At 45.8% G+C, this 23,183-nt stretch overlaps 1 long non-coding RNA gene across 2 annotated transcripts in view; it reads left to right on the top strand.

The window, feature by feature from the left end:
- The first annotated feature begins 3,831 nt into the window (after positions 1 to 3,831).
- LOC139279768 (uncharacterized) overlaps positions 3,832 to 23,183 on the top strand; it is a 33,220-nt gene continuing 13,868 nt past the window's right edge. The window contains exon 1 of one of the 2 annotated variants that reach the window (XR_011596521.1): positions 3,832 to 3,912. This is a non-coding gene — a long non-coding RNA (uncharacterized lncRNA). Of the gene's footprint in view, positions 3,913 to 21,565; positions 21,971 to 23,183 lie in introns of those variants that run through there. The other variant, XR_011596522.1, reaches the window with a different exon arrangement.

The raw sequence follows: 23,183 nt of genomic DNA on the forward strand, positions 1-23,183 counted from the left end.
CACGGAGTTGAGGGAAAATTATTGACCTGGTTAGGAAATTGGCGGAGTGGCAGGCAACAGAGAATAGGGATAATGGGCAGGTAATCAAATTGGCAGAATGTGACTAGTGGTGTCCCGCAGGGATCCGTGTTAGGGCCTCAACTATTCACAATATTTATTAACGACTTAAATGATGCCATAGAAAGTCATGCATCCAAATTTGCCGAGGACACAAAGATAGGCAGCATTGCAGGCAGTGTAGATAAGAACATAACAACATAATAAATAGGAGCAGGAGTAGGCCATTCGGCCCCTCGAGCCTGCTTCACCATTCAGTAAGATCATGGCTGATCTTCTACCTCCACTCCACTTTCTTGCACTATCCCCATATCCCTTGATTCCCTTAATATACAAAAATCTATCGATTTCTGTCTTGAATATACTCAAAAGACAGAATATACTCCACAGCGCTCTGGGGTGGAGAATTCCAAAGATTCACCACCCTCTGAGTGAAGAAGTTTCTCCTCACCTCAGTCCTAAATGGCCGACCCTTTATTCTGAGACTGTGACCCCTGGTTCTAGACTCCCCAGATGAAAGCATAAAATTACAAAAGCATATTGATAGATGAAGTGAATGGGCAAAACTGTGGCAAATGGATTTCAGTGTCGGCAAGTGTGAGTTCATTCACTTTGGACCTAAAAAGGATAGAACAGGGTACTTCCTAAATGGTAAATAGCTAAAAACAGTGGATGTCCAAAGAGACTTGGGGGTTCAGGTACATCGATCATTAAAATGTCATAAACGGTACAGAAAATAATCAAAAAGGCTAATGGGATGCTGGCCTTTATTTTTTTTATATTCGTCCCAGGATGTGGGTGTCTTTGGCAAGGCCAGCATTTATTGCCCATTGCAAAGTGTACTTAAGAAGGTGAGCTACCTCCTTGAACTGCTGCAGTCTGTATGGCAAAGGTACTCCCACCATGAAGGAACGGCGATATATTTCCAAATCAGGATGGTGTGTAACTTGGAGGGAAGCTTGCAGGTGATGGTGCTCCCATGCGCCTGCTACCCTTGTCCTTCTAGGTGATAGAAGTTGCGAGTTTGGGAGGTGCTGCCGAAGAAGCTGTGGCGAGTTGCTGCAGTGCATCTTGTAGATGGTACACACAGCAGTCACAGTGTGCCAGTGGTGGAGGGAGTGAATGTTGAAGGTGGAGGATGGGATGCTTATCTTGGATGGTGTCGAGCTTCTTGTGTTGTTGGAGCTGCACTCATCCAGCAAGTGGAGAATATTCCATCACACTCCTGACTTATGCCTTATAGATGGTGGAAAGGAGTCAGGAGGTGAGATACTTGTTGCAGAATACCCAGCCTCTGACCCGCTCTTGTTGCCACAGTATTTATGTGGCTGGTCCAGTTAATTTTCTGGTCAATGGTGGCCTTCAGGATGTTGATGGTGGGGGATACGGCGATGGTAATGCCATTGAATATCAAGGGGAGGTGGTTAGACTCTCGTTTATTGGCGATGGTCATTGCCTGGCACTTATGTGGCACGAATGTAACCTGTCACTTATCAGCCCATATATATCTAGAGTATAAGGGGGCAGAAGCTATGTTGCAGTTGTACAAAATCCTGATTAGACCACAGCTGGAGTACTGTGAGCAGTTCTAGGCACCACCCTTAGGAAGGATATATTGGCCTTGGAGGGAGTGCAGCGTAGGTTTACCAGATTAATACACAGACTTCAAGGTTACGAGGAGAGGCTGCACAAAGTAGTGTTTTATTCGCTAGAATGTAGAAGGATAAGCGGTGATCTCATTGAAGTTTTCAGGATATTAAGGGGAACAGATAGGGTAGATAGAGAGAAAGTATTTCTGCTGATTGGGGAGTCTAGGACCAGGGGGCATAGTCTAAAAATTAGAGCCAGACCTTTCAGGAGTGAAATTAGGAAACATTTCTACACACAAAGGGTGGTAGAAGGTTGGAACTCTCTTCCGCAAACAGCAATTGATGCTAGATCAATTGTTAATTTTAAATCGGAGATGGATAGCTTTTTGTTCACCAAAGGTATTAAGGGATACGGGCCAAGGCCAATATAGAGTTAGATCGCAGATCAGCCATGATCTTATCGAATGGCGGAACAGGCTCAAGGGGCTTAATGGCCTACTCCTGTTCCTATGTTCTGATGTTCTGAGGAAGTCTCGTCTGAAGAATCAAGGTCTCCAACCCATTGTATCTGAGATCCGATGTTCAATCCATGGTTACTGTTTCTGAGCAAAAATAGGTTTTATCAATCATCAAAGAACTCACTGCAAAGAAATTCACTGATATTCCGGCTTTCTTTGAAATCGAAGGATGACATGCTGCAGCTCCAGTGTGCCGGGGCGGTGAGTTGGTTGATGGATATTGAGTCCACACCTTTGACACCTCCAGTTTTGACTACTCTAACACTCTGCTAGCTGTCCTCCCAAGTTCTGCTCCGCACAAATAATTGTTCAGAACGCCACCTCCTGCACAGTCCCAATTTGCTAACATATCTGCTGTTGTCTTCATTTAAGCCCCTTCCCCCCCCCCGAATACCTCTTTCTCACCCCCTATTAAATAGTTTCCTCAAAGCCTTGAACATTCATGATTACGCATTCAGTCACTGCCCCCAACTCCTGGTTGTTTTCGCTTTTCTATGAATTATTTCAACAACAACTTGCATTTATATAGCTCCTTTAACACAATAAAACAACCCAAGGTGCTTCTCAGGAGCGTCATCAAATAAAATCTGACACCGAGCCACATAAGGAGCTATTAGAACAGGTGGCCAAAAGCTTGGTCAAAGAGGTAGGTTTTAAGGAGCGAGAGAGAGGTGGAGAGGCTGAGGGAGGGAATTCCAGCACTTGGGGCCTAGGCAGCTGAAGGCACGGCCACCAATGATGGAGCAATTCAAATCAGGGATGCACAAGAGGCCAAAAATTGGAGGAGCGCAGAGATCTCAGGGGGGTTGTGGGGCTGGAAGAGGTTACAGAGATAAGGAAGGGTGAGACCATGGAGGGATTTGAAAACGAGGATGATGATTTTAAAATCGAGGCATTGCCGGACCTGGAGCCAATGTATGTCAGTGAGCACAGGGGCTGATTGATGAATGGGACCTGGCACGAGTTAGGACCACAGGCAGCAGAGTTTTGGATGAGTTCAGATTTATGGAGGGTAGAAGATGGGAGGCCAGCCAGGAGAGCGTTGAAATAGTTGAGTCTAGAGCTGACAAAGACATGGTTTAAGAGTTTCAGCAGCAGATGGGCTGAGGCAGAGACAGAGAAGGTGAAGGTTGCTGCTGTTACCAACTTCAATTTTAAAATCTATTTTGTTTTATCTTTTTCTCTTTGTCCATTAACACCGTTTGACCAGAGCTATATTTGCAGTGATTTGCTGCTTGTGAACTGTGACCCCTGGAGTTAATCAGTTGAACAGCAACCAAACTTGCCCCACCCAGCATTAAATGTTCTTTTTTTGGGGGTCGGCTTTTCGTCAATGCAAAAAGTTTGTTGAGTTTTCTGTGGTAGCTGCAGGACGCAATTTTTTAAAAAAATCATTCCAAAGTTGTGTGCAGCCTTTAAACCAGCACCGAGCAAAGGGCACAAGGATTCCCTCCCTGTAATAACTGGGTTGCAGCAAAAAAAATCATGACAACAGGAAATGTTGTAGTGAATGGAAAAAGGAGGCAGCACTGACTGCAGAACTTCCTCTTGCATCACAGACCAAATAAGGTGCACTGAAATAACTTTACTACGAAACCGTGTCAGTATCTTGTTGTCATGTTTCTACCTCATGGACTGCTGTACCGTGCAGAGCTGCACAGACAGAATCGAGATAGCAGAGTGTGGGGGGGGGGGGAATTCAGGATGATCCTTCCCAGAGGACAGTCACACACCACACACACACACAGGTACAGCGACTTGTATTTTATTTTGGTTGTTGAATGACTGCACGTTAGTGACCAGTGGGTGGCTGGGTCAGACTGCAAAGGAGTTTTATCTGTTCCTCTTCTCTCGTTCTCTCTCGCTCTCTAGTGTGTAAGTGTCACTCTATGGCTGTGCCGTGTCATTCAAGTTAAACTCGAGATTATTGTGGAGCCTGCTTTAAAATACTGTTGAAGCGTGACGATGTGTAAATATTAACACTCACTGTTTCCGCATTGAGATCAGATCTCTGTTTCAGCCTGTTCCTGTAAGTAATAAAACTGGTAGTTAATCTGCAATTTTCTCATTTGACATGGAGGCAGAAGCTGTCTCCCAGCTGAATAAGCTTTCTAGTGTTTCCTTAACATTAGTTGCTTAGGAGCTGAAGGCTTTTCTTTCTGCCCTACAAAGCGTGAGAGACTTTGAACACGACAAATGTCAGAGCAGACTGGATATTCTGTGTATTGAGTATGTTGGTGATCACACCTTTTAATGCAGAATTGCCTTTGAACAAGGAGCATGATTTTTTAAATAATCAACAGAGGACAAATATGAATGATCTGTGGTCTTAACAAAAAATGATTGTTTTATCCGTTACGCCAACTTGTTTACAGTTCAGCCCCATTCTATGTCTTTATCGACCTAATACTGTAAGTGTTGTGGAATGATTAACTGCTATTGTTGATTTGCTGACTTTAATTGCTGTCTGCTTCAGTAAGTGTCTCATTTTCTGGGGGGGGAATCCCAGTATTTCCCTAGTTGAATTTTTATTTCGTTATTTCTGTTCCGTCTGCTTAATTTTGTTCTATTTTTTGGTTTAATTTTTTTTTAATTGACCACAAAACCTAGACCCCCCCCTTCAACCGGCGTGTGATTTTAAGTGAAAGTTCTACTTTCCGGCACTAACTTTTCAAAGTGCCCTGGTATTTTCCCACCAGCTGTTTTATTTCATGTTGAATTCACAAAACTCTTGTGTCTGATTCTCTGAACGAATCCACAGTACCCCGATTATACAAACAAGCTTCAATAGCAAGTGAGCCTTTCCAGGAATGTTTCGGTGGGGTGTGGGGTGTGGGGGGGGGCAGTATTGCTGGTTGGGGCGGGGGGGGTGCGCGGGGGGATTGGTGTCACGTATCGGGGAGTGGAGCGGGAAACTGTAGTCTAAATCTAAAAAGGCGGGCTTGATGAATTAACACTTTTTGCAATACTGCACATCTGTTGTGTTCCAGTTTAAGAAATGCAAATGTATATTTGCATAGAGTTATGCAGGGTCTGGGCGCATTTTGTTTCGGGGTGAGAATCAGTTAGTCATAAAGTAGTTTGAATTAGTGTGTGTTTAATATATATGTGTGTCTATAAAATATCTGTGTGTATAAAATTATGTATGTGCATATAATATATATGCATGTCTATAATATATATATATATATATGTTTGTGTGTGTGTATAATATACATACATTACATTGACTCTACAGCACAGAAACAGGCCCTTCGGCCCAACTGCTCCATGGCGGCATTTATGCTCCACACGAGCCTCCTCCCACCTTTTCTTATTTAACCCTATCAGCATATCCATCTATTCCTTTCTCCCACATGCTTATCTAGCTTCTCCTAGAATGCATCTATGATATTCGCCACAGCACTCTTATGTGGTAGTGAGTTCCACATTCTCACCACTCTCTGGGTGAAGAAGTTTCTCTGGAATTCCCTAATGGATTTATTAGTGACTATCTTATATTTATGAACTCCAGCCTTGCTCTTGCCTGCAAGTGGAAACATTTTCTGCATTCTACCCTATCAAACCCTTTCATTACTTTACAGACCTCTCTCAGCTCACCTCTCAGCCTTCCTTTTCCAGAAAGAAGAGCCCCAGTCTGTTCTATCTTTCTTGATAGGCGTAACCTCTCAGTTCCAGTATCATCCTTGCTTTGCACCTTCTCCACTGCCTCTATATCTGTGTATATTACATATATATATGTGTATGTATCTGTATATAATAGATGTGTGTGCATGTGTCTTAAGTATACAGGTGTGTGTATGTGTGTGAAGATGTACATATGTGTGTACATGTGTGTATATGTATATGTCTAGATGTATGTGTGTATGTACATGTTTACATGTTTGTATAGACAGCTATGTGCCTGTGTCGATATAAAACGTATGTATGTATGGGCAATGTTTTCCACTCCCTGTTATTCTTGGCAGCAAATAACATTTGTTCTCTGCGGGAGCTCTCATTCTTGCAGTCCATCTAAGAAACAGACTGTATGTTCCTCTGCGGATGTATATTAAGCTGACCCCAGTGCAGTGTTGGTTCTGTGGGGCTCATTTTAATCGCCGGAAATGTTTTGGGGGATTTTTATTTGGGCAGCCAGCCAAAGCACCAGGAAAATCTGAAAGTGAATGACGAGGAAAGGGCCTCCCAAACAATGCTGATCTGACACAGCCGAGGGCTTTCGATGTCCTAGTGTCTGTATTAGAGGAGGACCAAGGGGGAAAGATTGGCAGCTGTTTCAAAGAAATGAACTTAGCGGAAAAGGAAAAACAAACAAACACTTGATTGCAGCTTAAGTAAGAGCAAGATAAGAGATTGGGTGCGCACCAGTCTGCTAGTTCACACAGACAGTGAGGTGTTAATGCACCGGGTCACTCCCTCTTGCAAATGCTGATGATGTCATGAAGGGCCATTCCCTATTGCCAAGCCAGTAATGTCACAAGGGTTCCCTCTTCGAGTCTTCTGCTGCTGTTGCTCGCCCTGTCTCCAAGCTTGCCCGTAGGCAAGGACAACTTGCTCAGTGTAAGAAAGCGTAGCGAGTCACCATCCATGGAAGCACCTCCGACTGTGAGGCCTGTCGCAATGCAGATGCTGAATGCAAACGGCAGCTGAGTCGACCTTGCCTGAAGAGTCAGGATCCCCAAACCGGTATATTCAATCCACAGTCGCTCATTGCGAGCAAGAATAGGCCTCCTCAGTCACCAAAGACCTCGCTGGAAAAAAAACTCACTGATATTCCGGGTTTCGTCTTCAATGTTGAACGACGAATGGCCAGACACCCTGATTAAAATCAGTGACCTTTTTTTAACCTATCCTTCTGAATTAATACAATTACAGACAAACTTTGTCCTTTTTTTTTAATATATTCATTTTCGGGATCTGGACGTCACTGGCAAGGCCACAGCATGTTGCCCTTACCCCGCCCGAGTGTCCATTCTTCATGGGCGAGCCTTGACGCTGAGAGTCAACAGGTTATTCAACCGTGAGAGCATCGCAGATCAACAAAGTCCCGCCTTCTCCCGGTGCCTACTCCTGTCCTCATCAACTCCACTGTACGGTTCAGTACCAGGCATGTTAACGCACTGAGCTTATGTTTCTTAAAAGTGGGCAAGGGGTCTTCTCATTAGCTGAACAAGCTTATCCAGCAAGCACAGGCAGGTGGGTCTAAAGGTCGATCACCGGGTTTATCAGGAGTTAGCTGATCTCAGCTGGGTTGGCGGCCAATGCAGTCCACTTGGCCTCAGTGCCGCCCCCCCCCCCACCCCTCCCCTCCCCCCCCCCCCCCCCCCCAGCTTAGGGAGAAGAAATTCCGAGTTCTGGGCTCCCACCCCTGATCGTCCTTCCTGCTGGAAGTCCATGTGTGGAGGTTGAATGAGGATAGGGTTGGGCTCGGCTCTGATCAAATGCCTGGCTGATGCTGTCGGGACTTGTGCGTACGTGAATCAGATGCCGTTGGGCGAGGTGCAGGGAGGTGACGTGTGCCTGTGGGGCAGTGACCTAACAAAGAATCATTGCTTTCAGAGGAAGGAGGTGAGGGGAGAAAATTGGCAAGAAAAAACATGTGCAAAGACCATTAATAACCCTGCCCCCCCCCCCCCCCACATGTACGGTTGCCAACTCTGATTGGACATTTTCCTGGAGGTTTCCTCACATGACCTCTTGCCTCCAACCGCCCCTCGCCATTGGTCGCCCGGCATGTCCATCTTCACAAATTTCTGCCTTCCCATGCTAATTGGAACATGAAGGGGCTCTTAATTACCCAATTTGCTGACGCTTGACTGTTCGTCAAACAGCCTTTTTTTAATCCCGTCCCCAATAATTTTGTACTTAATAAGTGAAAGCTTTCAAAGAAAATGAAAAAGATCTCTCTCAATATTTTTTTTAGTTGTCTCTGTGACTTTCCCCCCCCCCCCCCCGGGTTTGCTTGCAGTACTGCCCTGGAGATTTGTCTTTAATTCCTGGAGACTCCAGGGCAACCCCTACCCACGCACTCCTTTTTTCACACCATGTTTAGGATGGAGGTGATCCTTTATCGCCCTCATCTCGTCCTCTTAGCACCACAACCCTGGCGATTAGCAGGCATGAATCAGGCCATGAGCTGCAATGACAACTTGCATTTATAGCGCTCCTTCAGCATCGAATTAAAAGTCTCAAATTGCTTCACTGCAGTGTGAATTGACGCCAAGCCAACGCAGGAGATAAGCAAAAGATTGGTCAAAGAGCCTCTTAAAGGAGACCAGTGAAGTGGAGAGACTTTGGGAGGGAGTTCCAGAGCATGAGCATGGCGACCAATAGTGGGACAAAGGGCAGGGTTTGATGCTCAATGGGCCCGGAATCAGAGAGTCTGGGGGAGGGTTGTCACGCTGAAGAAGATTACTGATGAGGAGAAAACCCTGTCTCTGCTCACACATGAAGAACGGCATTTACAGTCAGGCAAGGGAGGGCTGTCGGTACTGATGGTCTGAGTCAGCTGACTCCAACCACACCTAAAGGTCATTCCGCGATCACTTGAACCTTCGGGTAAAACATTGCTGCATTGAGGGGAAGATGACGACTTTGAATAGCAGCATATCTGTCGGCGGAATTCCATGTGGGAAACCTAGTCGTCGCCAGTGAGAGAGGCCAGGGAACACGGAGCAAAGAATTTAACCATTTGACATAAAAAAAAAATACGGGCCTTGTAAACGGACATTTGAATGGTGAATGTTGTGAAGAATACGATTAGAACTTCATTCAGTCTTCGGGTAAAGTATAAAGCGAGCTATTGACACGTTCGATGGCAGGCGTGGTATTGAGTGTACAGGATTGGCCCCAGCCTGAGCTTTTTGGTTTGTGGCATTATAACATGCCTGTGTGAGCGTGGGTCAATAGTTCAGTACGATAGACCTCACTACAGTCAGTAATTTTGCATTGCATGAAGAGACATGATTAGCACTGGAGCACTGTTTGCAATCAGTATCCTCCTTGTTACAGCAACAATACAAGCTTCCTGCTTCCTTCTTGGAAAGCTGTAGGATTATGAAAGGTTTTTGTTGATGTATATATTTCTTTACAGCGACTGTAATGTTGCGCCTTGCCTTGGCTATAATAACAGGGTGTTGCCCTGTATAGAGTTGTGACACCACTGTATTTTCCCCAGTGCACTTCTGAGTTGCACTCTCCTCCACTTCGTGCTTGCTCACTGCCCCCTGTTTTCTTTCCGATGGAGCGAGTGGGATGTTCTCGTCTGTGGAATCGCCGAGGATTACATCAGTGTTGCTCCTTGGTCATCCTGGCAGGAAGCCCACTTGAGCAAATCGCTAAGGGATTCCTCCCCAGCCAGTTCTCTCAACCCACCTCCGGATGACCTAGCCATGATCAGAATGCTTGTCCCCTCGGGTTCAAATGTCAGCCAAGACTGGGATTTGAGCTCGAGACACGCACTGCAAGTCTGAGCTCCTGCAAACGGCAGATTTCTCCTCACTGCCGCCATGACGTTTAAAAAAGAATGTGCTGGCTGTTGAAGAATTTGTCCATCATTTTTCAGTCCCGTTCAGCCTCACAGCCTTGCTGAGTTAAAGATTTCCACTGACTCTCACTGCACTGTTGACGGCACAGGGTGTCCAATGTCCCTGATGAACGTCCTGGCTAGCTTCAAAGGTGGAAAAAGGGGGCAGAGATACCACAGTGACACCAAGTGGCATAGACTAGGCTTTTATTCCCTCGAGTATAGAAGATTAATGGGTGATCTGATTGAGGTGTTCAAGATGATTCAAGGAGTTGATGGGGTAGATGGAAACTATTTTCTCTGGTGGGGGGAGTCCAGAACAAGGGGGCATAATCTTAAAACTAGAGTGTGGTTGTTCAGGGGTGATGTCAGAACTTCTTCACACAAGTGGAAAACTGGAAGAATGGAGAGTGGAAATCTGGAACTCTCTCCCCCCCCCCCAAAAAAGCTGTTGAGGCTGGGGGGCGGTCAATTGAAAATTTCAAAATTAAGATTGGTAGATTTTTGTTCGGTGAGGATATTGAGGTTTATGGAACCAATACAGGTGAATAGAGTTAAGATTCAAATCGGCCGTGATCGAATCGAATGGCAGGACAGGCCCGAGGGGCTGAAAGGCCTCCTCATGTTCCCGGTCCACAATCCCGCACTATTGTAGATTAGTTCTTCATGCAGCTACTTCCTGATCTTGCCCGAATTCAGGCCAGAAGCTTCTCATTGGCAAGTAAATCCCAACAGCAGACACCACTGGGCATTCTCCTGCCTGGCTGCAGAGTGTCTGGCTCCAGAGTGACAATGGAAGAGGTCCTGAGGTGTCCCAGTTGCCTGCCCTGACGTTCAAGGTTATTAAAGAGCAGTGTTCATTTGAATCAGCCAGATGGCCCTCTCACAATCTGTATATTTCTCCGTTCCTACACCGTCGGGTCTTTCAATAAGAAGGCGATGGACCTGAGTTGACAAGGTCACCATTGGCTAATTCGGGAGAGTTGCAAACATTGGAACTGCACATCAAGCTGGTAGAGCTATCTGAGTGAGAAAGGTCGAGAAACGTTTCTGGTAGAACCCTTCAATAGAACTGGCCAAATCAAGCCAGAAACGTTAAGGTATCTTTCTCCTTTTGAAGCTGATCAACATGTTATGTTGTTCCAGCATTTTCTATTTGTATTTCTGACTAGCGGGAACTCATGTGTTTTGTCCCTGACCAGTCAAATTTCTGCAATCCTTTGAGTGCTCTCACGTCTATCTGTATATAAGCTTAGAAACTACTATTAGCGATAGTTGTTCGGCAACGCCTCGATTTTAAAGTTCTCGTCCTCGTGTTGAAATCATGCCATTGTCTCACCCCTCCCTATCTCTGTAACCTCTTCCAGCCTTACAACCTCCGAAATCTCTGTGCTCCTCCAATTCTGGCCTCTTGTGCATCCCTGATTTTAATCACTCCACCATTGATGGCCGTACCTTCAGCTGCCTGGACCTAAGCCCTGGAATTCCCTCCCTAAACCTCTCCGTCTCTCTACCTCTCTCCTCCTTTGACTCTCAAAATAACCTACCTTTTTGACCAAGCTTCTGGTCACCTCTTCTAATATCTCCTTATGTGGCTCGGTGTCAAATTTTCGTTTGATAATGCTCCTGTGAAGCACCTTGAGATGTTTCGCTATGTTAAAGGCGCTATATAAATGCAAGTTGTTGTAGTGGACAAAGGCTATTTTATAAACACCTCTAAAACAGCTGACAAAAGGAATGTCATACGGATGCATTAAGCCTTTGTCGTGATACCAACAGCAGTAATTTGTAGCCTACAGTGTGCAGTGTCTCGGATTCAGCATCGGAAGTGTAAATCCAGGTGAGCCCTGTTCACTCGTCGCCCATTTAAGACGGGGATGAGGAGGAATTTCTTCTCTCAGAGGATCGTGAATCTTTGGAATCCTCTACCCCAGAGAGCTGTGGGGGCTGGGTCATTGAATATATTCAAGGCTGAGATAGACAGATTTTTGAATGATAAGGAGTCAAGGATTATGGGGAGTGGGCAGGGAAGTGGAGTTGAGGCCAAGATTAGACCAGTCATGATCTTATTGAATGGCGGAGCGGGCTCGAGGGGCCATATGGCCTACTCCTGCTCCTATTTCTTATGTTCTTATGGTAAACTACAGGTAGAAGAAAGCACACAGGCCATTAGTGACTGAAACAAACACGTGTACCTGACCGGAAAATAAAAATTACACTTTAGTCTGATCTCCTCGATGGACTGACTAACTTTTCTCATCACTGACTTTACCTTGTGTGGCTCAGCTGCAGTTAACTTGTTCTAAATTGCCCCATTCGTTTATTTTTATTAAGTGTATCTTCCCTTCATTATGCTCTGTCACACACTATGTTTAAGGCGTGTTCTTGCACAGATAGTTCTTAACCAAGCAAAGGGAGGTGTAGTGAGAATGTCTGAAGTATTTATTTAAAGTCGGGCTGATTGTCCAAACGGGCACTTCCAGCGAGAAGTGGCCAGCGCAGGTCAGGGTCTCATGGCTGTGACACTCTGTCCGTTTAAATTATTGGATGGAAACGTGGCAGATGTGGGTCTTGGTCTCCCAGCCTGCGCGCTCTGAGAATGCCCCACCCAGAATCAGCCCTCACGTGCAAGAATGGCTTTCCTCACCAGTGAAATAAAATTCAGGTCACCCGTGATGATGGACAATAATCTGTGATTCTTCCATGTGTCAGCCGTGGCTCAGTGGGTAGCACTCTCGCTTCTGAGATGCCGTCTTTTGGATGAGGCGTTAAACCGAGGCCACGGCTGCCCTCTCAGATAGATGTCAACGATCCCGCGGCACTATTTTGAAGAATAGCAGGGGAGTTCTCCCCTGTCTCCTGGCCGATATTTTTCATTCCTCAACCAACATCACTAAAACAGGTTATCCGGACACTATCACATTGCTGTTTGTGGGAGCTTGCTGTGCGCAAATTGGCTGCCGCTTCTTCCAACATTACAACAGTGACTACACGTCAAAAGTACTTAATGGGCTGTAAAGCACTTTGTGACGTGCTGAGGTTGTGAAAGGCGCTATATAAATGCAAGTCTTTCTTTCTATGATGCACGGCGGTGAAGGGCGATTTCACTCGCATCAAATCTAGGCTGTCCTTTTTATCACTGATGTGTCCTTGGGTTATGTCAGTGGTGCCACATATTAACTTTGGACGGGTAAGCAAACCTGTCCATTTCCTATGGAGAAGTGGCTGTTCTGAGCTTCGGTGCCAGAGGATCATTGGACTTGGCACAGACTGTCATCACCAATTGTTGAGAACCTGCTGTATTTCAATGGGAGGTGAGTCTTGGTGATATACAATACCGTTCAATTCAAAGGCCCCCAGTGAGAGTCAGCACCTTCAGTCGAGGAGGTTCCCCAGTATGAGTCAGAACATTCGGTGAGTCAGCACTATCAGGAGGGGGGAGGGGGGGAAACTTGGAAGGACAAAAATTGGAACTGGATTATGATTGTGATCTTTCTGCCCCAGTTTATTACTGCCTTCCGGTGTGAGAGAAGGTGCAGCAAATGAGATCCCCAGTTCCAAATGGAGGGTTGCATGGCAGAGATTAAGCATTGAGAAACTCCTCGGTCCCATGTGATGCCGCTGTTGTTGTTTGGTGTCACTAACTGGTCTCAGGTGGGGCTTGTGTGATCAGATAGAAGGCAAGCCACAGGGTGGGAGGGGGGGATGGAGGGGGGATGGAGCAGTGAGTCCATCAGACAGCAGAGTGTCATGGAGTAGAATCCTGTCACCCTCCCCCCCCCCCGCACCCCCCACCCGGACTACGATTTTAATTAATGTCCAAAATGAAAACAAATTCCCGAGGTCCTGTAGCTTTAACGACATGAAAGACTTGCATTTGTATAGCACCGTTCACAACCTCAGGACAGCGCAAAGTGCTTTACAGCCAATTTTTGAAGTGTCGTCACTGTTGTAATGTCGGAAACTCGGCAGCCAATTTACGCACCACAACATCCCACAATCGTAATGCGATAATCACCATGTAATCTATTTTTGGGATATTGGCTGAAAGATTAAAAAAAAGGATACCGGGGGAGAACTCTCCTGCTCTTCTTTGAAATAGTGTCGTGGGGTTTGTCACTTCCACCTCAGAGAGCAAACGGGGTCTTGGTTCAATGTCTCATCCGAAAAACGGCAGCTCCGACAGTGCAGCACTTCCCTCAGTACTGCACTGGGAGTGCCGGCCTGGATTGTGTGCTCAAGTCTCTGGAGCGGGACCTGAACCCACAACCTTCTGACCCAGAGGCGAGAGTGCTACCCACAGAGCCACGGCTGACATTTACAAACTAGTCGCCCCCCCCCCAACTCTTTACCACACGGCAGGAAGACGATGGAGGAGGAATGCTCGGCGTTCCCACTCCGTCAAGGTGGCAGTGCCTGCGCTTTTTTATTCCACGCACTTGGAAGGACCCAGCCCTTTGCGGAGAGGCAGCGTGGTTCTGGTGTTACACTTTAATGATAGCTTCTATTTTGGCCGTCAAATTCTAGGTTTCGTTTTTGTTGAGATTCCAGCTGTTGTTTCAGCTTCGATTCAGACAGGAGCCACAATCAAAGAGGCACGGGAATAATGTGATATTCAGCCCCGACGAGGCTGCTGACACTAAACCAGATTGATTTATGAGTGATACCCAGTCAGCAGAGTGTCGCACTGACTGTACTATACCACATTGTTCAGTTTTGGGCACCAATCCTCAGGAAGGATATATTTGCCTTGGAGAGCGTACAGCGCAGAATTTTACCGCGGCTGAAAGAGTTAAATTATGAGGACAGTTTCCACAGACCAGGCTTATATTGCGTTGAGTGTAGATGATTAAGGGGTGATCTAATTGAAGTGTTTAAGATGATTAAGAACATAAGAAATAGGAGCAGGAGTCGGCCATTCGGCCCCTCGAGCCTGCTCCGCCATTTAATATTCATGGCTGATCTTCTACCTCAGTTCCACTTTCCTGCACTATCCCCATATCCCTTCATTCCCTTAATATCCAACAATCTATCGATTTCTGTCTTAAATATACTCAACGACTGAGCCTCCACAGCCCTCTGGGGTAGAGAATTCCAAAGATTCACCACCCTCTGAGTGAAGAAGTTTCTCCTCATCTCAGTCCTAAATGGCCGACCTCTTATTCTGAGACTGTGAGCCCTGGTTCTAGACTCCACAGCCAGAGGAAACATCCTCCCTGCATCTACCCTGTCAAGCGCTGTAAGAATTTTAAAGGAGTTGCTAAGGTAGATGGAGAGAAGCTATTTCCTCTGGTGGGGAGAGTCGAGAACAAGGGGGCATAACCTTAACATGAGAGCCCTGCCATTCAGGGCTGATGTCAGGAAATACTTCGTTACACAGAGGGTACTGGAAATCTGGAACTCTCTCCCCCCAAAAAGCTGTTGAAGTCAATTGAAAATTTCAAAATTGCGAAGATATAACTTGGTTAGTGAATGATCACGCTCTTTCTACTGGCTGATGTGAAATTGCTATTTGTTATTCCTGGCCAACGCTAATAGTTCTGAGTAATTCAGTAGGATTATTATACACTGTCTATAAACCAAACAGCTATGTTTTTAAATGAGTTTATGACAACTGTAGAACTTAAGAGAGCCAATAATCATTAAGCGAATGGCCTTTTTATCGTCATGAACCATCTCGGTATGCAGAGGGTTCCAGAAAATTCTCTCTTTGTTATTCTCCAACCACAGCACAAGAGACCTCAGTACTGGGACCCACAAATAATATGGAAACCTGTCATGGCTGGTGTTACCTCAGGACACTGTCCAGATAGATTTATTCGAGCTGCAACTGGATTTTCCTCACAATTTCCAATAAGAACATAAGAATTAGGAACAGGAGTCGGCCATCTAGCCCCTCGAGCCTGCTCCGCCATTCAACAAGATCATGGCTGATCTGGCCGTGGACTCAGCTCCACTTACCCGCCCGCTCCCCGTAACCCTTAACTCCCTTATTGGTTAAAAATGACTCGATAACCTGTTTTTTCTGTTTTTAGTTTTTTTTCCATTCATTTTCGGGATGTGGGCATTATTGGCAAGGCTGGCATTTATTGCCCATCCCCTAGTTTGATAATGAGGCCTCTTCAGAGACCTCTCTAGGCTGAGGGCAGTTAAGAGTCAGCCACATTGGTGTGGGTCTGGAGTCACATATAGGCCAGACCGGGTAAGGACGGCAGATTTCCTTCCCTAAAGGACAACCGTGAACCATCTGGGTTTTACTTTCAATGACAACTGACTGCTCCATGACCACTTTCACTGATATCAACTTTTTATTGTCCAGACTTTAACAAATTACTTCAAACTCTCAAGCTGCCACGGTTGGGTTTGAACTCAGATTCTCTGGATTATTAGTCCAGTAACGTAATCATTTCACCACCTGCACCCTACAGTGCTTTGAATCGGGACTCTTGATGAAAAAGAAAGAAAGACTTGCATTTAAATAGCGCCTTTCACAACATCCCAAAGTGCTTTACAACCAATGAAGTATTTTTGAAGTGTAGTCACTGTTGTAACGTAGGAAACGTGGCAATCAATTTGTGCACAGCAATGTGTTGAATTTCTTTTTGATATTGAGTGAGAGATAAATATTGGCCAAGAAACAGGAATTACTCACTTGCTCCTATTCGAAATAGTGCCATGGGATCTTTTACATCTACCTGAGAGAGCAGACATCTCATTGGTTTAACATCTCATCCGAAAGGCGGCACTCCTGACAGTGCCGCACTCCCTCAGCACTGCAACGGAGTGTCAGCTTAGATTTTTGTGTTCACGTCTCTGGAGTGGGACTCAGTGTTAGAGACGATGGTGCTACCAACTGAGCTTGAACACGAGGGTCGAAACGTCAACCTTTCTTTTCTCTTTATGGTTGCTGGTGGATCTACTGCCTATTTCCAATATGTCCAATCTTTTATTTCAAATTTCCAATGTTTGCGGGTTTTTTTTCAAATTTGACTTGCGAAACCAGCCAGCTGCTTGGTGAGGTTACACTTGGAGTACTGTGCACAGTTCTGAGAGAGAAGCACTGCAGAAAGTGCCAAAAAGATTCACAAGGAAGATAGCAGAGCTGATAGGGTACAACCATCAGGGAAGACCGAACAGGTAGGGGTTTTGTTCTCTAGAAAAGAGAAGGGTGAGGGATGACCTGAGGGAGGTCTTTAAAATTATGCAAGGATTTAATCGGATAGATGTAGAGAAGATGTTTCCGCTTGTGCAGGAGTCACAAGAGGCCATAAATATAAGATAGCCATCAATAAATCCAATAGAAAGAAAGACTTGCATTTATATAGCACCTTTTACGACCACTGGATGTCTCAAAGCGCTTTACAGCCAATGAAGTACTTTTGGAGTGTAGTCACTGTTGTAATGTGGGAAACAATAGGGAATTCAGATGAAACCTCTTTACCGAGAGAGTGGTGCGAATGTGGAACTCCCTTCCCCTTGGAGTAGTTGAGACGAATAACATAGATGCATTTAAAGGGAAGCTAGATAAGCACCTGAGGGAGAAAGAAATGGAGGGTTATGCTGATAGAGTGAGATGAAGTAAATAGAGTGGGAGGAGGCTCATGGGGAGCACCAACACCAGCATGGACCTGTTTCTGTGCCGTACAATTCTATGAAAGACGGGACTCTCAACAAAAAACAAACTGACGTCAGAGCTGTCTCCCGCTCTGTCTCTGGCACTGACACATCCACCTCTTCATTTCTCATACAGCGAAGTCGGGGAGTGCACCGTGACTGGGAAATGGGGTCAGAGTGCATGTGGGCAGGGGATGCACTGTTACAGTTCCCATAGGGCGGTCACAATGATACTGGTGATGCTGGTCCATGTTTTTACGGCGGTATCTCTGCAAGAAAACAGTTCGCAATTGCAGGTACGGGAGCGGTGATTCAGTCGTGGCCCTGCAGAGATGTTACAGTTGGAAAATGAGTTGGCCTGTCGACGTCATTCTGTGCTCCAACTCACCATCAGCAGCTCACTGTGGGTGGTCATGTGAATGTGGTGGCTTAAAGGGCAGCGTTATGGAGGCTGTCAGTATGAGTGTGTTGGGGGAGTTGTCAACTCTACTCCTCACTGCCCCCACCTCCAATTGGATGACGTTCAGGGTGGAGGGGGGTGGAGGGGAATTCCCCCCCCTAGCCGCCCTTCCCCCCCAGAAATGGGACTGGTGAGCTGTCAGGGAGGAGAGCCCAGAAGGCTTGATGTCTTGCTGGCTCGAGGTCAGAATATTGGTCCAGATTTTGCTAGGGCGTGCTCCGTGTGTTGGATTTTTCTCCTCATACCATCCAGCTCAAAAAAGGTTTGCGCTGTAACATGTTGGCAATGCGAGTTTATAACGAGGGCAACGGGGCATCTGGGTGAAGAACGTGACCAACAGTCTATCTCCTTAAGCAATGAGATTTAAGGATTGAGAAAGAAACAGAGGAAAAATCGGAGAAGGAAATCGGGTGAATTGGTGTCAAACCAAGTGAATAAAAAGAGGGAACGAAAGATTGGATTGAGAGACTGAGCCACAGCTGACACTTCTGTCGCTGATCTGGGATGTTCAGTCCTGTCACAAATTAAACTACCATAGAACGGCTGATCTCACCTTGGATAGCTGTAAGGGTGCACCTATCAACCATAGCACCCCCAGCCTAGGGGGAGCAAAATTTAGCCTGGTTTTCCTGCTCTTGATTGCTCTCTATTTTGCGTCAGCTGTGGCTCAGTGGATAGCACTCCCGCCTCTGAGTCAGAAGGTTGTGGGTTCGAGTCCCACTCCAGAGACGTGAGCACAAATTGTATGCTGGCACTCCAGTGCAGTGCTGAGGGAGTGCTGCACTGTTGAAGCACCCACCTGCCCTCTTGGGCGGACATAAAAGATCCCATGGCACTATTTTGAAGAAGAGCAGCGAGGTTCTCCCCAGTGGTCTAGCAACATTTATCCCTCAACCAACATGACTTTAAAAACAGATTATCTGGTTATCACATTGCTGTTTGTGGGACCTTGCTGCCGCGTTTCCCACATTATAACAGTGGTTACATTTCAAAAAAGTACTTAATTGGCAGCAAAGTGCTTTGGGACGTCCTGAGGTTGAGAAACTCCCCTGAAGGAGGCAGTGCCTTCAAGATAAGCCTGGGAGATGGCTAAAATATATAGCGGCGAAATCTTAATAGTCAGCACCTCTGACAGTGCCACACTCCCTCACTACTGCACTGGAGTGTCAGCCTTGATTATGTGCTCAAGTCCTGGAGTGGGGTTTGAACCCACGACCTTCTGACTCTGAGGCGAGGCCACTGAGCCACAGCTGATGCAAAATGGAGAGCAAATCATGAGCAGGAAAACCTGGCTACATTTTGCTCCCCGAACCCAGGGCGGCTATGGTTGATTGGAGCAACTGATTGCTGCCAGGGTTTCGGCGAGGGTTGCATTGAGTTGTGGATTGTTTGAATCTCATCAGGGGGGATGCCCGGTCCTCTGGGAATCACTGTTTTGTCATCTGAGGTAGTTTTCCCTTTATCTTCTGGCAATCGATGCTTAACTTTCACAGCTGCGGTCCTGTGCCAGTTGTTTGGCACTGAAACGAGGAGTGCACCCTTGAGAACAGCAGGGATGTCACGAAGGGAAGGCAGACTGTGAACTGGCGGAATTAACCCTTTGGAGGCACAAGGTTGGAATTTTGAAACATCCTCCACTATGAGGATGAATTCCCTTTCCAGCTACAGCCTTCAGCTTTATTAAAACCCTTCAGCTCACTGATCTCCGTTCTCTAACCTTGGCGTGAGGGGAGGGCACCTGCAGTGTGACCTTTGACCCAGGTCCCTCAATTTAAAGCACCGTCAAACGATGCCGGGGTTACGAATGCTGTTCGGCAATTACAGGCCCGTTTTTACTCTGTTTCTGTCCACCAGCCATTGCTCGACAGACTTTCTATACAGCAGACAAATAAAATACCCGTATTTACAATTGCTAAATGTATATAAGCAGATGTGTGTGTAAAAAAAGAATCAAATGAGCACACTGGCGCCATCTGGTGGTGTCTCTGTGCGACGCGCCTTTGCTTTCCTGCATTATGCTGCATTGCTGATGTAATCGTCCAGAAATTCCTGGGATTGTAATGATGCATTAATGGCGTTCGCCATTATTAATGCGCAAAAAAATCCAGCAATTTGCGGAGTAAAAGAGATACGTCGTGAATTCTGATTGTCCGCAAATTGCTGAACGATTTTCTGTTAGCCTCATCAAAGCCAATGAAAGAATAAAAGAACTTGCATTTATATAGCGCCTTTCATGACCTCAGGACATCCCAAAGCGCTTTACAGCCAATAAAGTACTTTTGAAGTGTAATCGCCGTTGTAATGCAGGAAACGCGGCAGCCAATTTGCGCACAGCAATGAGGTAATGACCAAATAATCTGTTTCAGCAATAATTGGCTGAGGGATAAATATTAGCCAGAAAAGTCCCTTCTCGCCGTGAGCCTCCCCGATTGAAGTTAATGCTGATCCTGAAATTGCTGGATTTATGGCATTATTACGAATTATTCCCACCACGGCCATTTAGGACTGGTAATTAATGCCGTCGAGGACCCTGATAATGTCGTGGTTGATGGCCCTGCCATGACAATGCTCAGCCTTGGAGGCCCAGACAAGGAACAATGAAGCTCTGGAATCTCATTCCAGCAGGAAGGGAATGGTGTCTAGAGGTGTTTTTTAAACCTTTTATTTGTCTTGGCAGCATTTTTGTGCCAATCTTGCCACCCACATTCCTGTTGGTGTCAGAAGGCATTCATTTTCAGGATGCAAAACTGTTTCGACACTCAGAAATGCAAATTAGATCGATTTCGTTCAGAAAAAAACATTTTGGGTTACAGTATATGAGCAATTTAAGACGTGATGTGTGGTGAGTGTTGCGAGCTCAGGAGGAAAATGTTGACTTTGAACCTCTGGTTCCCAAAGCTCTCCACCACTGGCAATTTCCTCACTTCATGGTTGGTTCTGATGTAGACTCATTGATAGAGACTGATTGCTGTGATTGGTCAACAACCTCATTGTCATTATATCATGCGACGACCAGGCTGGTAGATGGTGAACTAGATGGACTTTGGTCTTTTTTTGTCCAGCAATACCTATGGCAGCAGGTCCTTTGTTCCTGATCATGATGGACAGGATGGCTGGATCTATACTTATTGAGTCCAGAATGTTTGTACATTTTGTGCACCATTAACTCATTAACTTTTCAAAGACTAACAGTTCCCAAATATACCTGTGTTAGTTTGCCCACTTCTTCTCCTTGTTCTGGTTTCTTATTTTCTTTCTTTGATTTTCTGTCTTCATTTTTTTTCTCTCACTCTTAATCCATTCTCTTTCTTTCTATCTCTATATATTTGGTTTGACTCTTAATTCGCCCCATTTCCTTTTCCGCCAGTTGCTCCGTTTCTTTCTCAATTCTTTTCTTTCATTGGTCAAGGAGTTCAGCCACTGGCCCGGCATTGGTGAGGTCCCAGATGCAGCATTGGCCTCGCTGCGGTGTTATCGTCCCAGCAGTTTGCACAATGTCAGAGGTGAGCGTAAAAGCCCAATTCACACGATTTGCTACCATTGCAGCAATCTCTGGCCCAATGTTCTGTTTGAAGCATCTCTTCACTCGAGTACACCGTAAAACCCCCTTTATAATCACGTGTGGGAACGCCAGAGTGTGGACTACATGTGTTACTCCACAATCCATAAGTTCCGCTATGTATTCCCCGTCCAGTTAGCTTCAGTCTCTCCCTGGGAGATGATTTGAGTGTGGGATGTCCATTTTAAGGAAAAGTTGATTTCCATCGCAATGGAAGTCCCTAATCAGTGACAATAGCCTCCAATTATACACAATAGCTGTGCAGGGTTGGGCACGGGATATGGCAACCAGCGATGTAGCAGTGACAGCATGCGGCACGTCTAGGCTCACATTGACCGTGATAGATCACCACACAGCCTACAGCATTTGGAAGGTCTAACACTCTAAAGGTACCGTAAGCAATTCCGTGAGTGGGCTGGTGCTGTGATAAGGTGCTGATTAATTGCCTCTTTACGACAGTGGAAGTTGAGTACAGTTCTTTCTTGAGTTTCAGTTCTGGCCAGAGATCTGACCGGTCTCACTGATGGGGAGTAACCAGATCTGTCCTGCAGCTTAATGGGCACTGTGCCTTGCTGGCCCCTCTTACAACAGCGTGCGTTAAACTGTCGAACTGTAGGAGGCCCTGGACCGACTGCCCACTCCGTGAAGGTGAGTCGCAGTGAGGTGAAAGGAGGACAGGATAGTGTAAAGAAAGCTGGGAGGCACAGGGATAAATCCAACAATGTTGGAAATCTACAGTGAAAAGGAAAAATGCTGGGAAAGCACAGCAGGTCTGTAGGAGCTGGCAATGGGTCTCCATCTGGAACATTAACCTGTCTCAACTCTTTTCAGATGCTACATATTTCAAGCGTTTTGTGTTTTTGGCCTTGTTACCATGGAGGGGACTTGGTTAGAATTACCGGAACCTGGGGCTAGTGCCAGGAATATTACTTATCTATCGCAAAAATCACAGCGGTTTACAGAGTATGATAGAATTCACTCCCCACAATCCAATGGACTTCAGCCTCCCCTGTCACGGAGTACTGTGTTCAGTTCTGGGCACCACATCTTAGGAAGGATATATTGGCCTTGGAGGGAGTGCAGCGAAGATTTACCAGAATGAAACCTGGATACGAGGAGTGTTTTCACAAACTAGGATTGCATTCCTTAGAATTTAGAAAATTAAGGGGTGATTTGATCCAAGTTTTAAAGCTATTAAGGGGGTCTGATAGGGTAGATTGAGATAAACTATTTTTGCTGGTTGGGGATTCTAGGACTTGGGGGCACAGTCTAAAAATTAGAGCCAGATCTTTCAGGAGTGAAGTTAGGAAGTACTTCTACCCAAAGGGTGGTAGAAGGTTGGAACTCTCTTCCACAAACAGCAATTGATTCTAGATCAATTGTAAATTTTAAATCTGAGATTGATAGCTTTGTGTTAACCAAAGGTATAAAGGGATATTGGGCAAAGGTGAGTATATATGGTTGGGTCACAGGTCACCCATGATCTCATTGAATGGTGGAAAGGCTCGAGGGGTTAAATGGCCTCCTCCTGTTCCCACGTCCCTATAGGACAGCCCTGATATCTGAATATTCCAAAACCAATTCGCTGTGGAGTTACTTGATCATGTTCTTGCTGTGCAGAATTGAAGAAACATTGTCACCTGTTGAAGTTTGCTGTTAAGGATTTTACGGGTGTTTAGACCGAGTTGTGTACAATCACTTGGTCAGGCATGGCTCAGTAGTGACCACAACTCTTTTTGATCTATATTAATGACCTGGATTTGGATATACAGGGCATAATTTCACACTATGCAGATGACACAAAACTTGGAAATATAGTAAAGAGAGGAGGATAGTAACAGACATCAGGAGGACATAGATT

This window comes from Pristiophorus japonicus, chromosome 14 (assembly GCF_044704955.1).
Source record: "Pristiophorus japonicus isolate sPriJap1 chromosome 14, sPriJap1.hap1, whole genome shotgun sequence".
Lineage (NCBI taxonomy): Eukaryota > Metazoa > Chordata > Chondrichthyes > Pristiophoridae > Pristiophorus > Pristiophorus japonicus.